This window comes from Phaseolus vulgaris, chromosome 4 (genome assembly GCF_000499845.2).
Source record: "Phaseolus vulgaris cultivar G19833 chromosome 4, P. vulgaris v2.0, whole genome shotgun sequence".
In the NCBI taxonomy this organism is placed as follows: Eukaryota; Viridiplantae; Streptophyta; class Magnoliopsida; order Fabales; family Fabaceae; genus Phaseolus; species Phaseolus vulgaris.
This window is the reverse complement of record NC_023756.2, coordinates 22,049,240-22,071,011: the sequence shown is the minus strand read 5'-3', so window position 1 is coordinate 22,071,011 and position 21,772 is coordinate 22,049,240. Positions and strand designations below refer to the sequence as shown.

The 21,772-nt window shown below is 35.5% G+C and overlaps 1 non-coding gene across 1 annotated transcript; it reads right to left on the bottom strand.

Annotated features, from left to right (window-relative positions):
• Window positions 1-635: 635 nt before the first annotated feature.
• TRNAH-GUG (transfer RNA histidin (anticodon GUG)) lies at window positions 636-707 on the bottom strand. Its single transcript has one exon. It is a non-coding gene; the product is annotated as a tRNA-His (tRNA).
• Window positions 708-21,772: the final 21,065 nt, after the last annotated feature.

Below are 21,772 nucleotides of genomic sequence, written 5' to 3'. Positions count from 1 at the left end.
CCCAATTGACATACAGTTTTTTTTTTTCAGTTCCTTCTTTATATTTCGTCTGCTTAATTATCTCAAATTCTATTGTGTTGTAAATTCTTTTCTTCAAAGTTGAATATTCATTACACTTCACTAATACAAACTAGTGATTGAGTCTTTCTTAGACACATGCTTAACTATTAATTGAAATTATTAGCCTTCACATGTAAGAAAAGTGAGAGAACATTTTAAGTCCAAAAGTGAAATACTCATAAATTTACTGGACTTAATATATGACATAACACAACAATTTTTTTTTTAATATTATAAAGGCTTTGCGATAAGATATTTATAAAATTATTTCAGAATTTTAAATCTAAAGATTGTCCAAATCATTTTAAAAATGTACACAAATTTCCTTATATTTGGTAAATTTGTATTACAATTAAATCTCTTTCATACAAATTAAAATTTAAAATTATTAATTTAAAAATAATTTTTTTTAAAATTATATAAGGGCCAGTAAGAGAATAAACATGAGAAATGGTCATTTTATAATTTAAACAGCGATCATGATTTTAATACAACATTCAAACATATTGATTAATAATAAGACTAAAGAAATTGATTTATTAAAATCAAATCTAAATAAAAAATAATAAAAGGAATGTGGCTGCTGGGATTCGAGCCCAGGTCTCCACGGCCACAACGTGGAATTCTCACCACTAAACTACAGCCACTTTGATGTTAATTTATCTGATAATTACCAATTTGTTATTTATAAACATTCCAATTCTCTAACGTGTGAGCATTAATTATTTAAAATTAAAATAAAGAATATACTGTAGGGTTTTGTTGGGTCCATAATCTATTGTGAACTTGGTTGGACACAAATTGCAGCCAAGATTTACGAAACTCTTTCTTCCAACACTTCCATACCTTATTCTGTCATCCCATACTAAATATAAAAATAACGTTTTCTCCTTTTTTATCTCACCTCCATACATAATTTGGAAGATGTTTTTGAATCCGAAAGTATTATTGAGATTTATAAAATCTGAAATTCTTTTTTTTGCATTTGAAATAAGTCTATGGATTATGCAATCCATAATATCCGAATATATTATATGGATTACATAATCCAGAAGTCAATCTCATATTTAAAAAAGACTTTCGGATTATGTAATTCAGAAACTAATCACACATCTGAAAAAAGGCTTCCAGATTACATCATCTGGAAGCTAATCTTATGTATAGAAAAGACTTCCAGATTATGTAATCCGGAAACTAATCACAAAGGCTTCTGGATTACATAATCCGGAAGCTAATTCTAGATCTAGAAAAATACTTCTGGATTATGTAATCTGAAATATTAAAAAAAAGGTATTTTTGGAATATAAAAATATATGGGGGTGACACAAGAAGGTATGGAGGTGTAGGAAGAAGCAACCGATTTAGGGTGTTGTTAAGTAGAACGACATTAGGCCAAAGATGTTTGCTAGCCCAAAACATGGTGATACATATGGCATTTTTGGTTTGTGTAAATGTTCAACTTCTGTTTCTATAGGCTATATGTAGCTTGTGTTAAAGTCAATTTTTGAATTTTGCTTCTTGCACTCTTGTAATTATTAAATGTACCTTCATAATTTTTAAAATGACTATTTTATTTCCATGCTATATTTCAATGGTGAGTATAACATTATCTATTTTAGAGATCTCCTAAAATAATATTTCAAAAACAATTTTTAGAACAAATTTTTTAGAATATAAAATGATTTTTAGAACAAACTCTCCTAAACAAGTTTTTCAAAATAATTTTTCTTGAACAAATCTTTTTAGAACATATGATACTTTATAAAAAATAAATTCAGAACAAGCTTTTTGGAACAAGAAATACTACATGTTTACTTTGAATGTTTTGGGATTAAGTAATCTAGAAGGAAAAAAAATTATGTTTTTTCAATATAATCTCTACCAAACCCAACATTTCTCCTTCCCTCTCTCTTTATTCTTCTCCTATGTGTGTGTTTTCACCTTTTCCTTGGTGGAGGCTTTAGGCATCCTGGTAATGTTGTAATATTCGTCAAGAAACTCAGGAACATTGATGATAAGCATTGCTTCCTGCACTCAATCAATTTTGTCTGGCACCCAACAAAAATTTTAAAATCCCATTATGCCTTTTTTACACATTTTTTACGGATGCCAATATCTGGAAGTGATTTTTATACATTCTGGATTTAAAAATCTGGAAGGTCATTTTCATATTTCATTTAAGCTTTCGGATGGTCATATCCAGAAGTGAGTTATGAGTTCCAGATTTTCATATCCGAAATAGTGTGTTGTAAATGGTACTGAGGATTGAGATCCGAAACTCATTTATGTTTGCTTCTGGATCTTGACATCCGAAAGGTTATTTATGCTGTCCAGATAAGCTTCTGGATGGTGAAATTTGGAAGTCACATATTAAATCTGAATTTATATATCCGGAACTTTGTAATTTAATTTATTGATATGAATATCCAGAAGACAAAAAATTTAAATCATTAAGGACAAAATGAGTGTGTTGGGTGCAAATATGAATTAATATGATGCGGAAAGAATCGACCTGATTATAATAGATGTAACCGTGGTGAAGTGGTAAGACAACAAAAGATAGTTTTTAACTTTTTTTTTGTTGCTAACATAAATGTAATTATGGGTGTAAGAAGCAAAAATCTCATTTTTCTTAATTAAATTTTTCTTTGAAATGTTTAAAAACTTTATGTTAGTAAGAAAAATAAGTTTATCGTAAATAATTTATATTACCGATAAGGTTTAATTATCCGTTTTTATCTTTATAGCTATAATCTTTTGCTTTTAGTCCTTGTACTTAAGCTCATCCATTTAGTCTCTTTATATATAAAAGCTAAAAATGTTTTCAAATAAATTGATACATTTAGAAATGTAAGATAAAAATTACTAAAATGAAAAGTTTTTATAGTTATAAGAATTATATCAGCAATTAAATTTAATGATAATTTATTTACGACACACATATTTTCTTCATTATTGATGAGATTATGCCAACTATTATTATTACGAATAAATTTAATGTTAAGCTTTCTAAATTATAAATGCATGTTCATAGATTAATCAAACAGTATATGTTCAAAATTTGATAATTATGGATAAAATATGAAAAAGCTAATTTAGCAAACTAATTTATACCAATCAATTTAAATTCGTACTGTAGTAAGGTAATCGAGACAACTTGAAAGATGAGGGTAAAGTTAGATTATATTTAATTAAACCGTCATCTAATCTAACAAAATTGTAAAGTGTACCGATCATGTCAACGGGTGTGATGACGTGGACAAGAGAAAGGTGGGTGGTCAAGAAGTCAACATAGTCGCCGTTTATGGAAGTGGCGTTCTGTGGTGTACATAGTCGCCATTTATGGAAGTGGCGTTCTGCGGTGTACATAGTCGCCGTTTATGGAAGTGGCGTTCTGCGGCATACATAATCGGTTGTCGCCGCTTTGTGTGTCACCGACGTGTTAGATAATGGAAGATCAGGTGGTCAGACATCGCCCAAGAGAGGCATCGCCCAAGAGAGGCATCGCCAAGCAAAGAGGCATCGCCAAGCAAAGGCATCACCAAGCAAAGACATCGCCCAAGAGGAACAGTCGCCAAAAGAAGGCGTCGCCAAGATAAGGCATCGCCAAGAGAAGACATAGCCAAGCGGAGATATCGATGGTGTTACCCCCCGATGCCCATGGGTAGGAAAGACCGTGGAGGGAGCGACACCGTGAGAAAACCTTGGACCTTGATAGCTCAGAACAGTAACAAAGAAAGGTGGCTTCAAGGCCATAAGTTCTAGTACCAGTAGGGGGTAAACCTGACTCGTGAAGTATCTACGCCACTGCTGGGAGACCCTGAGATAGATACGACCCATGAGAGGGCCATGACCAGGGGAGAACCACGTGCATGATACGAGAGAAAGGTAGATACACCCCCAGGGCGAGTGACTAGCGATTGGGGCGCATGAGTTGGCACCCAGAAAGTCACCCCACGCGCTAGAAGCACTTCGAGGAAAAAGGGCTCACATAGTGGAATAACCCTAAGTTGGGTTGCGGCGCTGTGGGACCCTTTGCGCAGAATAACGATCAAGTCAGAAAGGCACGTGACGATGCGCACGTGCTCATTAAAGGTTTCAGTGAAAGTTTGCCAAGGTACGCGTTAATTCAGTTAAGATTTGAACGTTCTAAGGAATATTTTTATACGCTTTCAATGCGCTTTAACGCGCTTTAAACATGAGAGATGTATAAAAAGGGACCTGGGGGCATTTGAAGGGGACCGGAGTTTTGACCAAATTCTCATAGTTACACAGAGCACAATCCCTAGTTGTTTTCGCTGCGCACCCACTGTGTGCACAAGGCAATTAGGGCAACACAGTTTTAGTCACTCAGTTATTTCTGACCACCTTCAGAGCATTCGTTTACAGTGTTCCGATACGGAGGTGCGTCACCTTTGATGTTTCTCGCTAGCTGACTTGATCGTCGGAGTGCAAACGGCCGCGAGGACGCCCCTTTGTTCACTTCTTTTCAGGTACTCACAGACGGAGCAAAACGAAGGTGTCCTAGCTCGCGAGGACAAGCCACGCTCAAAGACGATCCCGGTCAACCGACGGGAACATAAAGATTGAGTGGATTTAGGTTTTTATAATTTTTGCCTAAATCGTTTCAATTACTAACAGTTAGGTTGAGTTTATTTAAAATATTTAAATTTAGTAAGACTAGACTCTTTTATAATAAAACTAGGAATTTAAGATGTTAAGATAGATTGGTTATATATCCTCCCTCTACTAGTATAGTTTCCAGTATATGAAATTTGAAGTTTTTTTTCTTATCGATTAAAATATTTTTAAATGATTTTAGTGAATATGAATTACAAATTATTCTATTAAAAATGGTCTTATAGACAATGAAATATGTTTATTTATACCGATTTTAAATGGATTAAATTTACCAAACCTAGCATTTTAAGGAATCTTCATTTATTCAACTTTGAATTTTTTTTTGAGAATTATTCTAAACACCAGAGAAAAAATATATACTTGAGAGAAACATTCATTGGGTTTATGTTACAAAATTAATTGTTGAAAGATCATTCATGGAGTTATTCTCATTGGAGATAACTTTTGCATGTTTTTTTTCTCTCTCGTCTTATTCTGTAATTTCTTTACGTGAAGGATTGTAAAGGATTTCAAGATTCAAAATCGAAGTTTTTATTTTTTTTAAAAACTATTCATATCAGGCACATCACTTTGATACTTGACATTACCTATGCTCATACCCTAAACCTCAACGATCATATGTCACCACATAATACAATACATAAAAAAAAAGGAAAAAACAACCAACATGAAAGATTAAACCAAACCATGCAAAGAAATAAAAAAAAAAACTCCTAAAACAACCTAAGAAAAATGAAGCCCAGAGAAAAACCAAGGAGCATCCTAGTATACCATTTGTACTCAAGTTTATTAGCCAATTTTAAATAGGCTAATTTTTCATCACAATGGTTTCACTCCCTAAAAATATGAGAAATCCCGACCTCCGTATCTTTACAAATCATCAATCATTTTTTCCATCTTCCTCTATAATAGACAAAGGAACCAGCTACACATAGGAAAAAGCTTGGCATACCAAAGTAGAATAACTTTTCAACCATAAATGTTTATAACCAACTGTTTTAGCATGCTCAACGGCTAAGATGGATCCCATAATTTCAGCATAAAGGGAAGACTAAACACCAAAATAAGAAGAGAAGTCATCAACATACTCACCTAGACTCCCTCTAAAAATCCCAGTACATGCAACAATATCAAAAGAACCCCTAGTAGCACTATCAATATTAACTTTGATGAAACCATTCAAAGGAAAACTCTAAACAACCTGGATAGGATGGGAAACTTTCCCAGACCTAGTGTTGATACCAAAAATTTCAAGAGAAAAATTACCTACATTTTGAATGTCAGTGTTGATGTTGATACCCAGTTGGAATCTGATATAATTTCTCATCCTCCAAATCACCCAAATAAAGAAAGTAATAACAACAAACCTAATATGTTTAATTAAAGGGCTCCTAGGAGACTTAATCAAGTTTGTTTCAACAGAAAGTCAGCTTGCTGACATCTTCACCAAACCTTTATCAAAGGACAGGTTCTATTCTCTAAGAAATGAGTTAGGAATAATTGATATGCATGCCTTATCTTAAACTGTTTTTCATCCTACAATTTGTCTATTTGATAAGACAAATAGGGGGAGAAGTTTGGTTTGTAATGTTTTGTATGTTTTTGCACTCATTATGATTTGAGCATTGCTATTATAAACTGTTTTAACTGGTTTAGATTTAAGTTTTGTTAAAACTGTTTTACAAAATTTTAACCCGTTATTCATGTGAAATAATTTATCTATTTTTGCACCTGTGTATGCGTGCTGGTTTCTCATCTGAGTTGGCTGATATTCCTTTTTGGAAATCACCAAGTGAGAGCTAGTCTCTGATGTATATCTGTTTTGGATTGGATTGCCCTGTGTTTGTTCAAAGAATGTAGGATTCAACAGATTCTAAACAAAGAATATTTCTGAAGCATCCTAAGGATTTGTCTCCATCAAATAGGGGGAGATTGTTGAAGATGAGAGCTTTGATGTATCAAATCCACATGAAGCCTGAAGTTGTGCTGCTTTCTAGGTTTGGGTTTAGATTAGGGTGTTTAGAATCTTTGTAAGATCAGTCCTTGAAAGCCTACACAAAGCTTGATTAAATATGTTTTAAGCAACTAAGTGTTTTTTCTAAGCAAAGGAAAAACAACTGATTGATTTATCGAAATAACCGGTTGTTTGTTACTTAGCTGGCTGGATGTTGTGAAACTATTTTTAAATCAGTTGTGTAACTGTTTGACACATTTCAACCGGTTAAATGTATGTTTTCATAACAGAAATTTGAAAACCTGTTTTAACTGATTTAGTGAATCAAATATGCCTACAACGGTAGTTTTTCAAAGGTTATAAATATAGCTTCATTTTCAAATCAAAGGTGACAAGAAATACAACAAGTATTCATTCAGATTTGAGAAAAAGTTTTGGTTTGTGAAAGAGTTTTAAAAAAGCAAGAGTGTTTTCAAGCTTTGTTGTGTGGTGACAAGTGCTGATCATAGGATCTCTGGTTCTATAAATCCAGGTGGTTTCTATCCTGTTTAGTATCTTGTAATTGTTCTTCTACATATTGGTTGTTGTTGAAATCCTGTAAAGGTAGCGGGTGTTCTGTCTTGAGGTGTTTTGTGTGCAAAGGGACTGAGTAGGCTTTGTGGGATTCAAAGTCACCTCTTTGTGGTGTGTGCTTGTATTATGTGATTGATTGCTAGTGGAACTTAGTGGTTTGACTGAGAACTGGATGTAGCTCAGGGATTGAGTGAATCAGTATAATCTCTGTGTGTAAATCTCTCTTTCTCTCAAACTATCTAACTGTTTGATATTTTCGCTGCTATTAAGAACCGATTAAATTGTGACTTTAACCGGTTGAAATTCTGATAACTGTTTTGTTGGATTGTTTCATTGCCTTCCCTAAGCGCTTATCTGAGTTGTTTGTTAAGGATTCATTATGAAGCAAGTATTTGCGAAAATTTATCATAAAATAATTCGACCCCCCTCTTGTTTAAGCCATCAATTCTTACATAAACCTGCTCGCAGAGATGGAAGGGAGGTTATCAACACGATTGCGGGGGCTTCACTGGAGGGGGTAACTCTAGCTCGGCTTGGGAGAAGCAAATTAGAGCATTACAATCAATAAATTTGACTGATTTTTCTTTCTGGTTGAGGATGACTCCCATTACTTTCACTAATGAGGACTTAGAGACGATTGAACCTGCCTATAACGCTCCTATGATTATAACTGTGGATATTGATAATTTCTCGATAATGAAGACCCTAGTTGATCAGGGGAGCTTGATTGACATTCTATACTCGAAGACCTTTAAAAAGATGAGGATTCCAGAATAAAAAATTCAACCGTATGATGACCATATCGTCGGCTTCCCACGAGAGTGAGTAGATACTCGAGGATATATCGATTTCTACACCAACATTAGTGAAGGAAAAGTAAGTCGAATGATCAAGATAAGATACTTAGTGATGGAGGCCAACATATCTTACAACATCCTATTGGGTCGATAGTCCCTCAATCACTTGGGAGAAATCGTATCAACCCCTCATTTGGAAAATAAATTTCCATGGGTATCTGGGGACATTTTAACTGTGCACGTGGATTAGAAGGTTGCACAAGAATGCTGTGTGGCAAGTTTAAGGGTGGAACCAACTAACAAGGACACGGCTTGGACGATTCGGGAAACCTCACAAGAACAAAGGTACCCACAAGAAGAGTGAAGGACCTCGTGAGAGGAGCCCTGACAGGAGCACACAATTTCCTTAGTTGACCTCGACCCTCAGATCAATGAGGCGCGACTCGAGCCTGGAAAGGACCTCTGACCGGTCCCCCTACAAGATGAGAAGCACGACGAGCTTGGGGACATCATTATCCATGACCGATGTCAAGGCAATTTAGCAAAGAGTTAAAGAGAATGCCAATCTCTTTGCATGGATCGCATCCGATATGTCGATAGTCCTTCCTGAGGTGATCACACATAGACTCTTTGTGTATAAGGAGGCACGGTCGGTTGCCAAGAAAAAAATATACTATGATGATGATTTCGAAACAATTAACAAGATAAAAGAGAAAGGATTAATCATGAAGATAGAAGAGAATGGAAACAAAGGAATGAATAATAATGGTGGTAAAGAATAACACATAAAGTAAAAGAGAAAAGAGATGAAAAAGCTTATCGAGTGGAGAGAATGGGAGTGAATCATGCCACTTAGAGGAGGATGTTCCAAGATGAGTGAGGATGTGAGTCGCCACTTATAGCCATTTTTTCCAAGTTAAGACTCAAAAGAATTTAGGAACACTTAAGACTTACTTAAGTAGAGTTTCTTTATCAACATGTTTTTACAAAAGGGGAGACACCCTATTTATAGATACAAGTGCCTTGGAGAGTAAGAGTGGTAGAGAAGGGGTGAAATATGGGGGAAACATCTAAAGCCTAAGGTTTGCCAAGGGTGCCACACATGGAGGGGAAAACCTTCTAAAAACTCGGTTAAAATGGCCTTTCAAGAAGCTAGGTTAAGAGAGTGTAGCACATGGATGATACATGGGGTGATTTTTTAGAAACTAGGTTTTCTATAAGCGCAAGCTAGCTTATTTATTCTAATTGGGCCAATGTGATCCCAATTGATTACAATTTAATCTTGTCCTAAAAAGACTAAAAGGAAGAATAATTGATACTCTGGCCCATGCCCGAGTTTTCTTCTCTTGAGAATCTTCTGATGGATGGTGGGATCTTGTGTCTTAGCATGAGATGATTGACCTAGCCTCAAATGGTCTTTTTTGCTCGTGGTCATCTTCTTGTAAAGTTGGATCATATTAGCCAAGGAAGCTTTGCCTTCATGGCAATCCCTCCCGAGACTGATTAAAACAACTATCAATAACTCACGCGGTCGACTACATAAAGCAAATCGGTCGACTAAAGGCCATCCTAATATTATTGGTAAAATTTACTTATTACTTGTTCATTTTATATAATTAAAGTCTAACCGATAACAACTTTGTTAATTGTAAATGATCGTTCGACATTGAAAGAATAAATATTAAAGAGAAAATACATTTCATTAATCAAAAGAGAAGGGGGAGCCATATACCGACCCTGAAGAGAAGCAAATAGAAAGATATTGAAGCCTAAGACTTAATCATCTTCATCTTCGACATCATGGACATCAACTCTTGACCCAGCTTCGGCGACGGGGATGTCTTCAAAAGCGATCAGCCGATCTTCATGGACATCTTTGTTGACGTCAAACTCGCCATCAAATGGTGGACCATGATATAACACGTGGTCTTGTCAGACGACCTGGTTGAAGCTTGACTCGCACAAACCCAAGATGTTATCCGTGAATTTCACAAGTTCAGCTTCAACCGACGCCTTATCAGCTTCAATGGTCACCTTCTTAGTCACTACCTTCTCCAGGTCAAGCTCTATTTGTTAGAAAAGATGGCTTTAAACTAGAGGGGGGGTGAATTGTTTAAAAGAGTTTCCTAACAATTTTTTAAAGCTAGAATGAATTTATCTTAGAAACCAATTGATTCAGCAATTCAGTTAGCCAAACAGCAAGCAAAAGCTGTAATACCAGAAAAACAATCGGTTGTTTCGTAGAAACAATCGGTTGTTTATACCAGCAAACAACAAATAAACTGAATTTAAAGAGTTAGAGATAGAGAGATTGTACACAATTGTTTATACTGGTTCACTCCAAACCAGAGCTACATCCAGTCTTCTCAGAAACCCTGAGGATATCCACTAAGCAACCATACCTTGATCACTTACACAACAACCAAGAGAATAACCTTGAACACCTCAAGAAACACACTCTCCTTGGCCAACACTAAGATTGCTGATTTTGAACACCTCAAGAACACACAACCAATCTCAACAAACACATAAACGAATTGTTCAACAGATTACAAAGATTACACTTGTTACAGATGAATATCTGAAATCAATACACGTAAAATCCTATTCCATCACCTTGATCAATCACAAACTCTTAAGCAATCTCAGCACTTTGAAAAACTCTTTAGACAAACTTTGTCAAAAGATTCTTAATTCTCAAATATGTTTTTCTTAATATATTCAAAGATGTAGTTTGTTATCAAATCTTAACAAACTCTTAAATTGCATTAAAAGATTGGTCAAAGCATTTAATGACTGAAGCGTATTCAGTTAAAGCATTTAAAGCTCAGTCAAACACAAAACAATTTTTCTGTTATGATTCCAAAACAAACAATCGGTTGTTTCCTCGAATCAATCGGTTGTTTTGGTAATTAACAGTTTCAACCATTCAAAAACAGTTTTCAATCTTTCTCAAAACACCTAAGTATAAATAATCGGTTGTTTCGACAAAACAATCGGTTGTTTCAACTTAGTTTGAAAAACATTTTACTTTCATAAAGATTGAGATGCTAATTGCTTGAGATTTAATACAAGGGTGGATTACAACATATAAACTACCCCAGAACAAAGCTTAAACCAGCACAGCAACATCAAGCAAAGCAGAGACTTCAACATCCTTCAAAGGATTTGGATTCTTCAAAACATTGAACATCACAAGGTTCAACACTATTGCTCCCAATCAGGCATTTAATTCAGCTGTTTGGAACTTCTCCCTCTTTTCAGTTGAGCGCACCTCATATTGCTCAGCTTAAGCTTGGGGCACAACATCTAGTGTCAACTTCAACGAGCTAGAAGCTTCAACCAGCTCATGCTCCAGGCGAGATCTCCTCAGTCGCCTGTTGGTCAGACTCCTCACCAGCCAATCTGGTTAAGACCAGGGCTCGAGTCTAAGGAGTTCGCAATGAGGATTCGACTTCAACACCTCCTCCTCGTTCAGTGTGAGGCCGACTTGAACTCCCTTCATAAATTAAGACCCCTACGAAGTAATGGGGAGCAGTCTTCAGTTGCGGCAGCCGGTTAAAGGGAGCTGAGCTAGATGGAAGATAAAGAAGGTGGCAGACACTTTATAGTCTTATGAGGCGACCGAGTGGTGGTGGCCATTGTCTTTTTTTTTTCTTCTGTTGCTCTCCCTTTAGTGCCGAATAGGCTCGGTCAATCCAACAGAAAGGTTGCCAACGAAAACTGTTGTGGAACAAGATGACTTTGATGATTTCCAAATCTGGCATGATGAATTTGTTGTTGTGTGTATGTATAGTTAGGTAGATTTTGAGTAGTTAATTTACACACAATTATGATCCAAGTTCTTATTATTTGAAATCTCTTTGAAAGTTTTGTTTTTCAAATCTGTGTTAGTTTTAATTAGTTGATTCGTATTTTAAATAAGTTGAAATAACTTTTGTTTAAGTCTGATGACTACAACAAGTTTTTCAACAAATTGATTTATTGCATCAATCGATTGAAAAACACTTAAGGTTTTTAAAATAATTTAAAAAGGATTTGTTTTCTTTTGTTTTTCTGTAAAAGAATCAATCAATTATTTTGATAAATGAATTGAATTTTTATGTTGTGATTTTAATAGAAAATGAAAAAAACCAGTTTATTTTAAAAATCAATTAAGTAATTTAAACAAAATGTTGTTATGATTTTCAAATTGTTTTTAATATGGTTTAAATAGTTTCATTAAATGATCAAACCATTTTAACCATATTTTAAAGTCTATATAAAGATTGCTTTTTTATCATTTTAATAAGAAGAGAGTTTACTAAAACATTTTTCAAGAGAGAAGATTAAAGAGCTTTTAGAATCAATTTTGATATCTTGGATCATTATTACTGTGTGAAATAGAATTTTGGGTTATTTCTTCTACTGTTCTTCAATTTTGTAAAGCCCAAGTGTATTCTAATTCATTATTTTATTCTGTATTGAGTTGTTAACTAATTTAGATAGTGTTTCTGAAATCAGTGTTGTTGTTGAGAGTATTGCGTGTTCTAGAAGGGTTTAAGATCAATACTTTTGACTGTTTTGTAATCTGGTTTGATTACTTAGTGAATTCTTAGCAGTGTGTTGAGGACTGGATGTAGCTCTTGGTTAAGAGGGAACTAATAGAAATTTCTCTATGTGAATTGTCTCTTTTTTACTTTGATAAACTGTTTTATATTTTGTATTGTGTGTTCTGCATAAAACAATCAGTTTATTTGTAAAAGCAACATGTTTATATTTTTCACAAAACTGTAGATTTGCTAAATAACTAGTTTAACATATAAATCAATTGATTAACTTAATTAATCTTTTCAATGTAACACCTTTCTTTGTGTAAACTTTGCGAAAACAATTCACCCCCTCTTGTTTCAACCATATATTCTAAGAATTGTTTCAAGGTTGCCCTTGTCCCGAAGGTCGGTCAACATTGCATTGGTTGTAGGGTTATTCCGTGTCATGATACCTAAAAAATATAAAGTTAGTAAGTTGTAAACCCGATCGAGAAGAGGAAATATGCAAATTTGTTCACTGCTGGGATGACTTATACACGGGCAAAAGCTTTTAGGTAGGGAGTCTCCTTGGCAACCTATCAAGTCTTCTGCACTCAAAGAAAAACGAGATCAGTGCTTGTACAGAGTGGGTGTCTTCATCCAGTAAAAGGGAAATTTGGACCGACCCTGATTCTATGAAAATTTTAAAGAATTTACCAATTGAAGTTTTTGTAAGAAGAGGTGTAGGGGGAAAAATAACGTTATTCGACTAACTGATAAGCGATAATCAATTTATAGGGTTGGTCGGGTGAGAGGTGTTGATGGAAGAGGGCCAAGCATCAACCCAAAGGAGGCCAAACATCAAGACATATTGGGCCAACTACAAGGGCCATGGCTAAGAGGCTTCATGAGGATTGGAACACTACCACTGATGGCAAAGAAACTTACCTCTACATGTTCCAAGAGGTCCAAAATCAAGCGTAGCATAGTCTTTAAATTCTTGTCAAAGTAGTATAGGAATTTTCTTTTGTAAAATTGTTTAATTTGTAATTAGGGTTAATTTTGGTTCCTAAAAACCAACCTAAGTTAGATTAAGGTTTCTAGAAACTCCTAATCTAACTAAGGCCAGTTACTTTAGGCCTAATGGCATCACATCAAACCACATTTTCACGCTTGCCATGTGTGCTTCCATTAGGCGCCAATTTTCATTTCATTAGGATTTGAATTTCCTACTAATTTGGCTCTTCATTTCCGGTCCTCCTTGGCTATAAAAGGAGGAGCCTACCTCATGTTTTTACAAGATTAATTCATTAGTGAAATGCTTCCAATTTTGTGCCATTCTCACTCTTTGCTTAAACTCTCTTAGGATTAGGTTATTAATCTTCCGAAATTTCACCTTCAAGAAGAGTAGGCCTCACCTCTCTCAAACCACACTTCTCATGCACCTCCAAGGCTATCATCACTCTTAGGAGAGCCTTGTTTCGCCAACAATCCATGGAGCTTCCGCATTCATCAACAAAAACCGCAAGAAAGGAGACACAAATCCATCATTTGGTATCATGAGCTATGGTTCTACAAGAGCTATGTGTCTTCTTACAATTTTATGTTTGTGTTCTTCTTATTTCCGTGTTGTTCTTCACTTCTTCATGTTGTCTTGCTGTTTTTTGCTTTTTAATTTGATTTAGGTGCTGTTTGAAGCAATTCAATCGGTGCAAAATGTTCAAATTGTTCTTGAGCTTCTTGTTTTCATATTTTGTGTAGGAATCTATATAGAATTGTGTTGCTGTTTTGTTTTTAGGTTGTTTGAGTCTTGTTTGAAATTTTATTCGGTTCATATGATGTGTCTTGAGTCATTTTAATTTCTGAATCCTATTATGTTTTGTCTAAGTCATGTTTCTCCTAATTTGTCATCAAATCTTTGTAGTGCTGAATTTGTTGATAATTTTGGTTTCTTGATTTGATTTGAGTCCAGATTTATATTTCTGTGTTTGTTGATTCTTTGGTGCATTTTTCTTTTAGTTTGAGTTCATATTTGTATGCTAGTTCCATACAAATTCATATACATCTACTCCATTGTGTTTTTGAAGTTTTTTTATTCTGTTTTTAAATTCCAGAATTAGGACTCCTCTGTTTTTCAAATTTTGTACTAACTGTTTTTTGTTATGAATTTTAAATACGTTGGAGAAAAATTCTGAAAATCTGGATTAATACAGTTTGATATGTTAGAAAATCAAGAAAAAAAAAAGAATAAGATGAAAAGACAAAATAGAGAAAAAATGATAAATAAAACAAAAAAAGAGTGCATCCTGGCTCCAAAAAATATGGTAGTTGGACAGTGATTTTGAAAAATTTATCACAATTATTTGGTGCATGTTTTTGGTGTGATTCCAGCGCCAAATGTTTTCTAAGACATTGAATCGTTTGTGGTTAAATTTTCAGAAGCAAATTCAAAATAGCCAGCTCATCATAAATATTTTAAGTCACGCTTTCTGAACCTGAATTTTCCAGTAGTGCTGTTTTGGTTTTTTCAAATCAATTTTAGTGCCTCTCTTTAGGTTCCTTTTGTGTGCCATCCTTTATTGAGTGCCTATTTTTATTTGCTTGTCCAATTTCATTCAAAAACTCTTTATAAGTTGTGTCATATAATTCAAATCCATTTGTTGTGGTCCTGTTTTAAAATTTAATTTGTTTCTTACTTTCATTTCTTGACCTCTAAATTGTTGGTGGATAAAAATTCAATTGGTGCTTAATAAGTGGAATTGACTTTGTGGTGAGTCTATCTCTACTTAGTAGGTACTGTTTTGGATATTTTAATTGTCTAATCATAAGAGGTTAAGGCAAGGAGCAGCAACAAACACAAATACAAATACAAACACATACACTTTGGAGAACACAACAAAGAAGAGCATTTACAAGATAAGGAGTGCATAGTATAGAAATCTGAATTTTAATTTGTGTAATTCAATTTCTTTGTATTTTGTTTGAGTTGTAATAACATTCAACCTTTGTTTAATTAGTGGATTACTTACGTGTAGACAGTGAGTGTGTCTTCAAAGGCTCCAAGTGTCTAGAAGCCTCACCTTAGGATTCACCTAGTTTAAAGCTTTGTAGACTAGCCATCTTTAATTGTGCTTAGCTAGCTTGCTTTACGTTAATTACTTGTTTAACATTTCTTATTTGCTTTGTTTGTTAATTGCTTTGCATTGTTTTTCCTTTGCATAAAATTTGACTTTTCATTCCTCATTGTGATCTAAGTAATTTACTTAAAAAAGAATTGTGTGAAGTTTTTGAGGGATAGGTTTTGGCAAGGAAAGACTTGGTACTTAAGAAGTCCTAGTGACTCACCTCTCTGGAAAGCTACCTTCACTACTTTCCTCTTCTTTCTTGAAGTAAAATACTTTTAAACACAAATCTTTAGTCATGTCAACTCACTCTTCTAAATCTAATGAAAGTGATATAAAGTCCATCAAATCTCTTATAAAACAATTAGCCAAGGACTTTCAATCACTTTCATATAGACAATTGGAGCATGAGGCCCAAATCAAGGAGTTGAGAATGACTAATGAAAAGGATGAAAATTCTAAAAAAAAAAAAAAAAAAAACGTTCTCATGCATCTAGTTCTCAAAATCATGATTCTTTTGGGGAGGAAAGCCTTAGGATAAATGAGTATTATCAACCACCCCCTAGGAGAACTAGAAGAGATAGAAGAGAACAAGAGAACCCAAGAGAGGTTAGGGAAGACCTACCCCATTTCCATGGAAAGGAAAATGTAGAAGTCTATTTTGATTGGGAAATGAAGGTAGAACAATTATTTGCTTGCCATAGAGTAAGTGAGGAGAGAAAAGTACCCTTAACCACTCTTAGTTTCCAAGGGAACGCTATGTATTGGTGGATGGCTTTAGAAAGAGATAGGCGTCTTCATAGGGAGCCTCCCATAGAGTATTGGAATGACCTTAGGGGGGCCCTAAGGCGCCGCCATATGCCCTCCTATTACAATAGGGAGTTGATGGACAAGCTCCAAAGACTTCAACAAAGAACAATGAGTGTAGAGGAGTATAGGCAAAAGATGGAGCTATACATGATGAGAGCCTCCATTAGGGAGAATGAGTCCACAACCATAGCTAGATTCGTAAGTGGGTTAAATCTTGAGATAAGAGATAGGGTTGAACTTTTACCTTATCAAGACTTGAATGACTTGGTTCAACTTTGTATCAAAGTTGAACAACAAAATTTAAGGAAAACTTCAAGTCAAAAGGAAGGTTCATACCCTAACTCCTATCCAGAAAGAGATTTTAAAAGGGAGGGTAGTACATCCAAGGAAAAACCAAAAGAGACTCCCAAACCCATAGGCAAAGATATGCTCACTCCACCCATTCGCACTAGGGATGTCAAATGTTTTAAATGCTTTGGAAGAGGACATGTGCAAGCACAATGTCCAAACCAAAGAACCTTGTTTTTGAAAGGAATAGATGAATATAAGTTGTGAAGAAGAACCTAGCGAGAAAGAAGAAGGGGGAGAAGATGAGAGAGTATATCCTTTAGAGGGAGAATTATTGATGATTAGAAGAACCCTCAACAACCAAACTAGTGTAACCATGGAAACACAAAGAGAGAACATCTTTCACACAAGATGGCAAGTTTTAGAAAACATATGTTCTCTCATTGTGGATAATGGTTCATGTTGCAATTGCTGTAGCACTAGGTTGGTTGAAAAGTTAAATCTACAAGTAGTCCCTCATCCTAAACCTTACAAGCTTCAATGGATAAATGAAGATGGGGAACTAACTGTAGATAAACAAGTGATGGTTGAGTTTTCAATAGGTAACTACCAAGACAATGTTTTATTTGATGTAGTACCTATGGAAGCTTGCCACATTTTATTGGGTAGACCATGACAATTTGATAAGAAAACCTTGCACAATGGTCTAACCAACGAAATTTCCTTCACCCACAAGAAAAAAAAGTTTGTACTTAATCCTTTACCACATTCCCAAGTGGTAAGAGATCAAATACAAATGAAACAAAAGAGGGATGAGGAAAAAAAATAGAAAAAGAGAAAATCCTTAGGGATCAAAAGGCGTGGGAGAAAAGTGTTCCTTCCCATAAGGTCATTCAACAAGACAAAACAATTGAAAATACCTTTGAAAATATGCTTCTTGTTGAACAACCTAGCCTTATCTTTTGTAAAGGAACACTTACATGCACTGCCACAAATCTAGAGACTATGATTCTACCTCCTCAAGTTAAAAATCTTTTAAATAAATTTGATGATATATTCTCTAAAGAGGGATCCATAGGACTTCCTCCTTTTAGAGGTATAGAACATCAAATTGATTTGATTCCGGGGGCAAGTCTACCAAATAGACTAGGATATAGAACTAACCCCGAGGAAACAAAGGAGATAAAGTCTCAAGTGCAAGATTTGTTGGAGAAGGGTTGGGTGCAAAAGAGCCTAAGCCCTTGTGTTGTACCTGTCTTGTTGGTGCCCAAAAAGGATGGCAAATGGAGAATGTGTTGTGATTGTAGAGCCATCAATAACATCACCATCAAGTATAGGCATCCAATCCCAAGACTTGATGATATGCTTGATGAACTACATGGGTCAATCATATTTTCCAAAATTGATCTTAAAAGTGGATATCACCAAATTAGAATCAAGGAGAGTTATGAGTGGAAAACCGCTTTTAAAACCAAATTTGGACTATAAGAATGGTTGGCGATGCCTTTTGGTCTCACTAACGCACCTAGTACATTCATGAGGCTCATGAATCATGTCTTAAGAGATTGTATAGGTAAATATGTAGTAGTTTATTTTGATGATATCTTAGTTTATAGTCAAAGCCTAGATGACCACCTAAAACACCTTAGGGAAGTTTTCCTAGTGCTTAGAAATAATAGTTTGTTTGCAAATAGTGATAAGTGTACTTTTTGTGTTGATAGTATAGTTTTTCTTGGTTTTGTAGTAAACAAAAAGGGGGTACATGTTGACCCTGAAAAAATCAAAGCCATCCAAGAATGGCCAACTCCACAAAATGTAGGAGATGTCAGGAGCTTTCATGGTTTGGCTAGCTTCTATAGGCGCTTTGTGCCTAACTTCTCAAGTCTAGCTTCACCACTCAATGAGTTAGTGAAGAAAGACACTACATTTTGTTGGGGTGAAAAGCATGAACAAGCCTTTCAAAGGCTAAAGGCTCAACTTACTAATGCATCCATTCTAGCTCTACCAAATTTTGCTAAAACTTTTGAGCTAGAGTGTGATGCATCGGGGGTTGGCATAGGTGCGGTCTTGTTACAAGGGGGGGCATCCAATTGCTTATTTTAGTGAAAAACTTCATGGAGCCACCTTTAACTACCCCACCTATGACAAAGAGCTCTATGCACTTGTGAGGGCCTTAAAGACTTGGGAGCACTATCTTGTTTCAAAAGAATTTGTTATACATAGTGACCATGAGTCTTTAAAATATTTGAAAGGCCAACACAAGCTCAATAAAAGACATGCAAAATGGATGGAATTTCTTGAACAATTTCCTTATGTCATCAAATACAAGAAGGGAAGCACAAATATAGTGGCAGATGCTCTCTCAAGGAGACATGTGCTCTTTTCAAAACTTGGTGCTCAAATTCTTGGATTTGACAACATAAAAGAACTTTATCAAGAAGACCAAGACTTTGCATCCATCTTTGCTAAATGTGAACATAGAGCACAAGAAGGTTACTATGTGTCCGAGGGGTATCTTTTTAAAGAAGGCAAACTTTGTATTCCCCAAGGTACACATAGAAAACTTCTTGTAAAGGAATCACATGAAGGGGGTCTCATGGGCCGTTTTGGAGTTGACAAAACTCTTGATCTTTTAAAAGGAAAATTTTATTGGCCACACATGAGAAGAGATGTCCAAATACATTGATTTAGATGTATTTCATGTTTAAAAGCCAAATCTAAAACAATGGCTCATGGACTTTATACCCCTCTACCGATTGCAAATGCTCCTTGGGAAGATATTAACATGTATTTCATTTTAGGATTTCCTAGGACTGCAAGAGGTCATGACTCCATCTTTGTGGTAGTGGATCGTTTTAGTATTCCTTGCCACAAAGTGGATGATGCTCAAAATATTTCTAAACTCTTCTTTAGAGATGTGGTAAGACTTCATGGTTTACCAAGGAGTATAGTATCCGATAGAGATCCAAAGTTTATAAGCCATTTTTGGGAAAAACTTGGCACTAGACTACAATTCTCAACATCATGTCATCCTCAAACGGATGAATAAACCGAGGTAGTAAATAGATCTCTCTGTACTATGCTTAGGGCAATCATGAAGGGCAACCACAAATCTTGGGATGAGTACCTTCCCCATATTGAATTTGCTTACAATAGAGTAGTTAATAAAACTACTAATGCTTCTCCTTTTGAAGTTATATATGGTTTTAACCCTCTTACTCCTTTGGATTTGTTACCCCTTCCTAATCCACAAGAATTTGTGCATAAGGAAGAAGCTATCAAAGCTGAATTTGTTAAGAAAATGCATGAGAAGGTTAAAATGCAAATACAACAACAAACTGAGAAGTATACCAAATACAACAATAACGGGAAGAGAGAAATCATTTTTGAGGAAGGAGACTTAGTTTGGCTTCATCTTAGGAAGGATAGGTTTCCAACTAAGAGGAAGTCCAAACTTCGTCCCCGTGGTGATGGACCCTTTCAAATCCTCAAGAAAGTCAATAATAATGCATATAAATTAGATTTACCTACCGAATATGGAGTACATGATACCTTTAATGTTAATGACTTGTCTCCTTTTGTAGGTACTAATGAAGAAGATGACATCTTGGATTTGAGGACAAATCCTTTCCAAGGGGGAGGGGATGATGGAAGAGGGCCAATCATCAACCCAAAGGAGAGCCAAACATCAATACATATTGGGCCAACTACAAGGGCCATGGCTAAGAGGCTTCATGAGGATTGGAACACTGCCACTGATGGCAGAGAAACTTACCTCTACATGTTCCAAGAGGTCCAAAATCAAGTGTAGCATAGTCTTTAAATTCTTGTCAAAGTAGCATAGGAATTTTCTTTTGTAAAATTGTTTAATTTGTAATTAGGGTGAACTTTGGTTCCTAAAAACCAACCTAAGTTAGATTAAGGTTTCTAGAAACTCCTAATCTAACTAAGGCCGGTTACTTTAGGCCTAATGGCATCACATGAGACACACATTGTCACGCTTGCCATGTGTGCTTCCATTAGGCGCCAACTTTCATTTCATTAGGATTTGAATTTCCTACTAATTTGGCTCTTCATTTTCGGTCCTCCTTGGCTATAAAAGGAGGAGCCTACCTCATGTTTTTACAAGATTAATTCATTAGTGAAATGCTGCCAATTTTGTGCCAGTCTCACTCTTTGCCTAAACTCTCTTAGGATTAGGATATTAATCTTCCGAAATTTCACCTTCAAGAAGAGTAGGCCTCACCTCTCTCAAACCACATTTCTCATGCACCTCCAAGGCTATCATCACTTTTAGGAGAGCCTTGTTCCGCCAACAATCCATGGAGCTTCCGCATTCATCAACAAAAACCTCAAGAAAGGAGACACAAATCCATCAGGTGTAGTAATGTAAAAAAGTCTCAGGGGAAGGACAAAGGTTAAACATATGACATACAAGCCGAAAAGCTTCTAGGGAAGCCCACAAGTTGTGGTGAAGCTGAGTGGGGCAAAATTGAGTGTCTGAAGGACACCCATTGTAAACTCATCAAAAGGAAAAGCTATGTGGAGGCCAGTGAAGAAACAAGAATATGCATGAAAAAGGGGTTTCGGTAGGGGCCCAACAGATACATATGTTGTTGGTCAGGTGACAATAATCTACTATTATGATGCCATCCACGACATCTGGTTTCGAAAGGCAAATCCTCTCCACGAAAGAAACAATGGAGGAGTCGTCGCAAAATTGAGTAAAGTACTCAGTGACCTTGTGATCAACCCAATCAAACCCATTACGATGGAATGAATCGCTTATTATAGCAGGGGTCGATCGGTTGGCAAGAAGAAGAAGTAAAAGAAGATGAACAGTGAAACGAAACTTTGCTCAAAATCATTAGATTGTTTTAGATCCAGCAGTCCTTATCTCGTTGTACAGTTTCACGCCTAAAAACCTCGGAAGAGTCGGAGCAAAAGATGTAAAGGGTGAATGGTGGGGAACCACTATTTATAGGCGTTGTAACACCATAAACAGTGAAACGACAC